Below are 10,124 nucleotides of genomic sequence, written 5' to 3'. Positions count from 1 at the left end.
ATATCACTTGCTTTCATCTACTTTATATCTCTCCAATCAAGCATTGCGTGTTTATTAGCAAATATTTGTATCCTCAGCAAACAGCCAATCATTAATTGTTCTAAAATAGAACCTTCATACGTTTTATTTCCCTATAATTTTGGGATCCAAACACATGTCCTATACCCGCGTACAAATTTAATTGGTTTCCCACATTCGGGGTAAACACATAAAACTTTGATTATGTATCCAAGAAGATTATTTTCCTTTAATTATAAACCACAAGAATCCTTAATTAAGCTTAAACTTGATTTCCAAACTAATTTTGTATGTTGTAATCATACTACTTGCAACGAAGGGGACCACAAGTCAATCTTACCTCGTAATGGATAAAGATTTGGAATAACTTATCCACAAACCAAATAGATTAATAAGGATTAAACTAGAGATTAAATATTTGGGGTTTAAGTAGTACGATCAAACCTTACCATTCACTTTAAGTTTTTCTTTTTTTAGGAAGGTATTATTGGCTAGTTTAAATTCTATCCATTCAGATGAGACGGTGGTAGTGTAATGTAATGGTCATGTTAAAAGGGAGCCTCTTTAAGAATATTTAAATGAACTGAAATGGAAATTATTACTAATTTATCAGTGGTTTTGCTAAGTGACAACCTTAATTTCATATCAATTAACTACCTTTTCGATCTTATGTCACTTACTTTAGCTAATTAAAATTAAGAAACCGATTAGTATCGTGCATAGTTGCAACTTGCATCCTCTGCACAAGAAAAACTTTGATCGAGCTGACAAGCTCCAAAAACTAGACATCTTCTATATACAAATCATGCTGCATACATAAAACATATACGTATATACTAAGATTTGATTGCTTGATTAACACAACTAGAAACACATCAGAACTTAGTTCGAGTAATCCATGAACCAATATCGAAGAACTTTTACGTAGTCAGCCCGTTAGAATAAAAGTTAAAGAAAGTATTTTTGCTCTGTCGTGCTCTTTTATATAGACATCAGAGGCTAAGAATCCATTTTCTTGACTCATACCGATGAGTTTGAATCCATAAGAAACTGAACAAAAGGCTATTGAAGAAGTGTTTCTTGCCTCAATTAACGTATTTTGATTTAATTATATATCCCACATTTCAACTTTGCTATTTAAATTCTTTGCAGTCGTTGTGTTGTGTTTTCTTTTCTCTCTTTTTAATCTTCTTTACATGGATTAGGAAATATCAAATTCCCTAACCCTATAGGAGTATTATATAAGAAAAAGTTAGGACAATATGTTGCGGTATTTGCTGATAAGACAATTTTTCAGGATAACCTAGTGGTAGCTGATCAGGAATATGCACATTATGTTATAAATATCCCAAGTAGTGGATATCCATTAAGTTATAAATATCCCAAAATATCCCAAAATATCTCAAAATATCCCATGTCCTGTTGCTCCTATAAATAGGATGCACAGATACAATATTGAAAGAGCAGAAATAATATAATCTGATATCTCTCTACATATTTCTTCTGTGTATTTACTTCATAGTTTTATTTCATATTACGTTATCAGCACGAGCCTTAGCCATCTTGAGCAAATACTTTGAAAGTCTCGAAGGTGCAATTCTTGGAATTACACTGAGTACAAGTCGTTGCCTCACTGGAGATAAAGTAAAGGACTTGCAGTACTTATTTAGTCTAAACAGTTCAGGTAACATGTTCCAAGTATTTTTCTATCTTTGTTTTGATGGTTGATTGTTGTTGACTTTAACAACTACGAAAATTTTAAACTGATTTTTGGGAGAAGCTCACCATCAGCGTAGTAAGAACTAAGAAACATGGCCTTTTTTTTTTTTTAAATATTACTATGGAATATAGCACTTCGGCCTCTTTTTGACAAAATATCTTGAAACCAAAGTTGCTGAAGGCCTTATGCCAATATTCTACTGGAAGGTTAGTTCGCAAATATGAAATGATTAAATGAGTTTATATCAGTGAACACCAGAAGTGGTAATATTTTTACGGGCTTATTGTGTTTATGATTGAAGATGTGTTAGAGAAAAATTCTTCACATTATATGTATGCCTCGATTTGCTCCTGAAGTAGCAATATCTTAAAAGAGGCTATAAGCTATCACGATTTGATATGCTTAAGGCACGTTCAGATAATTATGTTTTATTCCTGAAGAATGAAAACTTTTGATAAATGTTGCAAATATAGATCCATTCCCTGAAGTGAATGTGATAATATATAGTTTAGCCTATAAATATAAACGTGCATTTGATTGTGAAAATATTATGATCCATCTCCAGAAGAGGTAGAATAATTGAGAAGAAATATTCTGAATATTATATGTTTTTCTCCCGAAGTACTAAACTCATAATTTTGCTCCACGAGTAGCAAACTTTGAATTCTACTCCAGAAGTAGTAAGCCTATATATTTACTCCTGAAGTAGTAAGGTTTTTAATTCTACTCCTGAAATAGTACAACTCTGGAATCTACTCCCGAAGTAGTAGAATTCAGAAATTTACTCCTGAATTAGTCAACCTTTAAACTTTACTCCCGAAGTGGTAAAACTTGAAACTTTACTCCCGAAGCAGTAAAACTCTGAAACTTTACTCCTGAAGCAGAAAGAATTACCAAAATATCTGAGAAATACTTTGAAGCAATATTTTCTTGTGTTTGAGCAAAATAACGAGCTATTGATGAGCGTCGTATTTCAAGCACATTTAAATAATCAGGTTTCATTCCCCGAAGTGAATGAACAAATACCACAACTTATCTCCTGGAGGGATAAAATACAAGGAATGTAGATGTTATATTCTGGTGGTATGAAAGTCAGACATTGCTATATGTACCTGTCGTACGTCGAAGCATATTTCTAAGGCAAAAGGAAGAAGAGTAGAATGCTTTCTCCTATAACCACATTAATACATTATGGTTAGTTGTTATTGATTTCCTTGAAGGAAATAACAATTAATGTATTTCTTTATGAAGGATTTGATTATTATGTGTTTGAGCTTAGATACAAAATTCTCAGTTAATGATGAATCTCCCTGAAGGAGATGTTTGAAATATTGAAGTTTAGAATTCAATGTTTATTTTGTGACACCAGTAGTGTCGAAATTTGCTTTAATGGTACCAGAAGTATTTAAGAAATATTTGGTAATAGAAATTAATGATCAAAGGCTCCAGAAGAGCTAATTATTTATTTACAAGTATCATGACACTAGCAGTGTCCAAATAATATATGATTATGGTGAACAAATTGATGTCTCTCGAAGAGCTTATATATGATAGTACCATTCATCTCAGATCATAATTATTTCGATCGGAAAATAAATTATAGTAAACCTGAAGTTTACTAGCGAGAAAAATGGTCATCATATTGAGACTACAGATGATTGGAAGATTGAATATCTCCAACTTATTACGGGTAGGGTCACGTGTGTAAAGCGTTACCCGAGCATGATGAGATCGCATGTCACAATAAATCAGAAGTTTTGACATAAAATTTTATGCAATAGTAAACCAGAAGTTTATTAAAAGAAATAGCACTCGTCATAGTAAACTTGAAGTTTACGGGTACAGATAATTTTATCAGTTGACAAGACCATTTTGATCGTCCTGATTTAAATCTGATGTGCTAATTGAGTATTAAAAAACATATTGAAGAACTAGAATATTCTTCAAGAATTTGTTTGTGTTGCTTGTTCTCATAATAAGTTGATTACACCAGCTAATGTTGGGACTGAATCCCCAAAATTCTGAAAAATATAAAAGGTGAATGTGGGCCCCTTCACCTGCAATGTGATGTCTTAAATAGATGCATCTATTTAAGACAGTCACATGTATGTTTATTGTCAACTGGCAGTTTGACATTTACAAAGTTGCTTGCTCAAAATAATTGAGTTGGAAGCACAATTTTCAGAATATGTAATCAAGACAATCATCTTGATAATGCTGATTTATATCTAAGTTGGTTTGGCATTGGATGCCTCCATAATACAACTAAACCATTGCTTATGAGAACAGAGTTTCAGATGTTGGTCTGAGATATGATATATTGCATACAACAGCACTTGTATGCTTCAGATCAATAAATTTTGATAAATTCTCCCCTCATATTTGGTTCAGGGTCAGGAACTAGATATTTTCATCTTTTAGCATTTGATGTGCGGTATATGATTAATGGATATACCATGATGCACACAGATGGATTTTCCCAAAGAAAATGAGGACATATGTCACTAAAATAAGGGGGAGAGAATAAGCAGCTAAGAAATATGTTGTGAATTATCATCAGTATGATCCTCAGATAATTCAAGTCAAATGCTGGAAGCATTTGCTGACCCAACTATTTCATATTTCATCTGCAAAATGCTCTTAATGTCCCTGAAGGACAAAGTTTACAGCGTGCATGGAGCATGGTAGACCAATCGGTTCCAAATATAATAATCCTTGAAAAAGGGAGGAGCAAATGATCATAATAAGGAGGCAATGTGCTCTTGAAGAGCTACGACATAACACTTCATAAACCTTATAGGAGGTTCAGGTACCTGAAAATAATGAAGTGATGAGATCTCAGTAAGTTATGTCGAATTGCGAACCGATACAACATGATATCTTGTCGACAATATACAATATAGCGCGCAATATTGTATAGGTTGTGAGGATTTGATTTCTACGTCTCTTAAAGCATGTTGACGTAGAATAATTACCAAGTAAAATGATCCATCTTGGTAAACGTAATGTTTATTGGGCCAGCAGTCCAAACAACAGAAGATGTCACATTAATTATACTGATGGATGCTGTCACGGCCTATGTGGCTTACTTGATGAAATTTATATGAAAATTCCTGAAGGATATAAAATGCCTGAAGCATTTGGTTTAAAGTCTCGGAAAATGTATTCAATCAGATTACAAATATCATTATATGGTTTAAAACAACCAGGGCGTATGTGGTATAATCGCCTAAGTGAGTACTTGATAAATGAAGGATATATAAATGATGCCATTTGTCCATGTGTTTTTATTAAGAAAACAAAATCAGGGTTCATTATACTTGCTGTTTATGTTGATGACATAAACCTCATTGGAACTCCAGAAGAGCTCCAAAAGGCGATTGAATATTTGAAGAAAGAATTTGAGATGAAAGATCTCGGAAAGACAAAACTCTGTCTTGGTCTGCAAATTGAACATTTCGCAAAAGGGATCTTTATACATCAATCTGCCTATACTGAGAAAGTTTTAAATCGGTTTTACATGGACAATGCACATCCTTTAAGTACTCCTATGGTTGTTCGCTCACTTGAAGTGAGCAAAGACCCGTTCCGACCTCAGGAAGAAAACGAAGAGCTACTTGGTCCTGAAGTACCATATCTTAGTGCAATAGGTGCACTTATGTATCTTGCTAATGCTACAAGACCTGACATAGCATTTTTTGTTAATTTGCTAGCAATATATAGCTCTTCTCCTACACGGAGGCATTGGAACGGGATTAAGCATATATTGCGATATCTGAAGGGAACTAGCGATATGGGTCTGTTTTATACTAACAAAGGTAGTACAGATCTTGTTGGTTATGCAGATGCAGGTTATTTATCTGATCCACATAAAGCTCGATCTCAAACGGGCTATCTGTTTACATGCGGAGGTACTGCTATATCATGGCGATCGACCAAGCAGTCCATTGTTGCTACTTTTTCAAATCATGCTGAGATAATCGCTATTCATGAAGCAAGTAGAGAATGTGTGTGGTTGAGATCAGTGATACATTTCATCAGAGAAAGATGTGGCTTGAAGTGTGATACAAAAATGCCCACAGTATTATATGAAGATAATGCTGCATGCATAGCTCAATTAAAAGGAGGTTTCATAAAAGGAGATAGAACAAAGCACATTTCACCAAAGTTATTTTTCACACATGATCTCCAGAAGAATGGTGATATTGATGTGCAACAAATCCGTTCAAGTGACAATCCTGCAGATTTGTTCACTAAATCTTTGCCAACTTCAACTCTTGAGAAGATGATATTCAAGATTGGAATGCGAAGACTCCGACATCTGAATCTTGGTCTTCGTCAGGGGGAGTGAAATACGTGTTGTACTCTTTTTTCCTTAACCAAGTTTTGTCCCATTGGGTTTTCTTGGTAAGGTTTTTAATGAGGCAGCTCTCAAAGCGTATTTCTAGATATGTGCACTCTTTTTCCTTCATTAGGAATTTTTCCCACATGGTTTTTTTTTTAATAAGGTTTAACGAGGTACATCATCTATTAATGGACATCCAAGGGGGAGTGTTATAAATATCCCAAGTAGTGGATATCCATTAAGTTATAAATATCCCAAAATATCTCAAAATATCCCATGTCATGTTGCTCCTATAAATAGGATGCACAGATACAATATTGAAAGAGCAGAAATAATATAATCTGATATCTCTCTACATATTTCTTCTGTGTATTTACTTCATAGTTTTATTTCATATTACATTATACATTATATCATAATTAAGAAAATAATTAATTAAGACATTCATCTAGTGAATGCATACTAATAAATCATAATGCCTATATATAGTATTGTCGTGATTTTTTATTTTTTTTTGGGAAAACGTAAAAGGGTCCCACCACCTTATTAAAATGAGGGAGGATCACATTCAAAAAATTATGCACACCTAGCCTTAGCACTTGTACCCCTTTAATTTGGCTCCACACATAGGCATGCAAAAGCGGTGGGCAGGGCCGTCTCAACAAGATTAGGGAGCCTAAAGTCAAACTTCAAAGAGAGATTCTATTTTTATTAAAAGAAAAAAATGTGATATATATGTTTATTTAAAGTCTATTTTTAAAGTTTTTTTTATATGGGAAGTCATTAATTAATATTTTATAATCGTCAAGAACAATACAAAGTTGTTAACAATTTTTTCAAATCAATTTATTCTAAAAAATATTCAAGTGACAACAATATAACTAATCAATCACGTCACTAAAAACAATTCTTCTTTTTTAAAAAAAAAAAATTGTTTACTCCCTCTATCTCAAGTTTTGTTACACAATTTGATTTTTAAGAGTCAAATTTTATTATTTGTATCCTGAATTCGGACATACAATCTTTAAGTTTTTTAAAATACAATTTACATATTTAGAAACTATATATAAAAATATTATAAGTCACACTAATTTTTTAAACAAATTAGCAATAAAACATGATAAAAATGAGGCCCCAAAAATTTGGGGTCTCAAGGCCGTTTGCCTTAGTGGCCTTGGCCTTGAGCCCGCCTGTCACGACCCGACTAGGGGTCGCGACGGGTACCCGGGGCTAGCCACCGAGCACCACTCGTTCTAATACCCGTCTTACTCATTTAATGCTCTCTTACCAATTTTATACACAAATTATAGGAAAATCATAATTTATATAGAAACATACATGCATTATATACAGTTGCCTCTCGGCCATCAAAATAATATATATACATATCATAACACCTTGTGAGACCATCTAACCCACACTGAGTATCTACGAGCCTCTTCTGACATACTAGACATCTAGACGGAACAAGACTCCGTCGTGCCCAAAATATACATATACACCAAAAGAGGAATCATAAGCACCTCCGAACAATGGGGTGCTTTCAATCAGCTGACAGCTACTAAAATTCTGGATCAAGCTCACCTCCCTGTCTACCTGTGGGCATGAACACAGCGTCCAAGAAAAAAACGGACGTCAGTACGAATATTGTACTGAGTATGAGAGGCATGAACAATGAAGAAAGACAACAATAATATACTGAGAACATCAATATGAACATCTGGATCTGAATGGCAATCATAATAGAAGTGATGCATGTTGTCTTACTCATACTCGTCATCATATCATATATGCAAAACATGCAAGCTGCCCGTCCAGATCGGAACGGTGTGATAATCAATAACGTTAGCCCGCGTCCGGGGTACCATCTCATGCCGCCCACTAGTGGTGTCTGCCCATGCCCAAAAGGTCATGGTGTATCTGTATAGCTGCCCGCCTTAGCGGTGACTACCCGGCCAACTAGGCACGGTGTAATATGCTCATGACATGCTCATCATAAAATACTTGTAATCACATGCTTATCATAATGTATGCATAAGTCTCAAGATCAACCGTACCCTACCGGGGTGACGTGAGGTCGTGATCCCCCGGTCCCATTATGGAGAAATTATTGACATTCTGCCTCACCTTGAAGGAATTAGTGCATAAGGTGAGTGTAAGCAATAAATGACATCATTATCATATCTCTTATCTTATATAGACATGTAGGGATATAGGCTTTTAGCTTCTCGGATTACATGAGCTCATGGAGAGGAAAAGAACTTATGCTATAGGATTCATGCCATTAGAAAGAAAGGACTAGCCTCACATACCTTTGACGTTTAGCTAGCTATTCGTTCACTTGCTCTCCTTTAATGTCGCGTCGCTACCTTCACGAGAGAATTCGTATGGGCGTTAGTTAGTCGACTTAAGGAAATACGTCACTATTTCTAGAGAAAATTGGGCAGCACTTCCTTTATTTATATTAATTTTCCCATAGTCTATACAAATTCCCAACGCTCACATCAACATCCACAATATTACAATCAACAATCATCATTTATATATGTTCACCACATTCCACCATTTTCCTTCAATTTTTCCACATTTATCCGTATAACTCGTTATTGTGTTTTCGCGCATTTAATACTTGTTCCATGATATAAACATCATTTATAACGTATCCATAATCACAACACTTCAATATTCATGATTCAACTCCACTATCATTCACTCATGGCACTATTCATCCATTCAAGACCCATTTTCCATGTCTTTCTACAATTCAAGCTTCTTAGCCTCCTAATACCTTAAATAACATGATAAAGCCGTGAAACATACCTTAGATGATAGTTGAACAAGTCTTGAGTTGAAATGCTTCACTTAGACAAAACCCTAGTTCCACCTTCTATGGAATTTCTTGACTTAAATGATCCTTTGATGTGTTCTTACACTAGGTTTTTGTGGATTGATGAAGTTGATCCTAAATTTTTGTTTGGGTTCTTGTTTTGGAAGAGTGTAGAATGTTCTAGAGAGAGATTGGGTCGTGGAGTGAGAGTGGGAAATAAATAAAATGAACTTGGATCATATTTTTATAAAATGCAAATCTGTCCCGATGCCATTTTACGATCCATTAGACGGTCCGTATAATTGACCGTAAAACTGATCCAATGATCACCCTTCTCTGTGTCAATTTGACGGTTCATTTTTACGGACCGTAAAATTTTATACGATCCGTACAATCTACCGTAAAACCCACCTTTCCTCCACTTCATTCTGTGATATCTTTACGGTCCATTCTACTACCGTAAAACCATTATACGGTCCGTAAAATCGACCGTATAATCCACCAGTTCACTGAATCTTATTTTTATTACTTCGTTTAATCCCCGATCCTTATGGAACCTTCTTAACACTTATTTAACACTTCAATACCAATCTAAAGGGCGTTATTACACTTCGCTAAGACATCATTATGCCATCACCAATTCATTGCTCGTCATTATTTGTCTGATACACAACATATGGTTTGTTTTTCTTAACAACTTTCTCTCATTGCATTGTATGCCTTTAAAACCTCATTGAGGGTCATCTAATACTCTTTCTTACTCGTCAAACATCATATACACTACGTCTTCTGTTCGCCTATTCACTGTACATGTACGGGGGATTTTCCGAGGTGTAACATTCTCCCCCCCTTTTTGAACATTCGTCCTCGAATGTTAAACACTCGGGATTCTATAGAAATTTCGCCAGATTTTCCTCTGTAACTTGGCACTACTAACCTGTCACAGCAACCCATAATATAATCGTCTCACAGGGCTACATCACAACACCAACATATCTATGGCCACACACGACCAAAAGCATAAAAATAAAACATACATACCTCATCTCGTCGATGTTTCATCTAGAATCTCCTCTGGGGGTTGGAATAAATGCGGATATTTTGCTTTCATGCTTTCCTCCGCTTCCCAAGTCATTTCTTCCCGATTATTGTTTCGCCACAAAACTTTGGTCGAAGCAACCTCTTTATTTCGAAGTCTTCGCACCTGTCTATCT

This window comes from Lycium barbarum, chromosome 10, assembly GCF_019175385.1.
Source record: "Lycium barbarum isolate Lr01 chromosome 10, ASM1917538v2, whole genome shotgun sequence".
Lineage (NCBI taxonomy): Eukaryota > Viridiplantae > Streptophyta > Magnoliopsida > Solanales > Solanaceae > Lycium > Lycium barbarum.
This window is presented reverse-complemented; position numbering follows the sequence as displayed.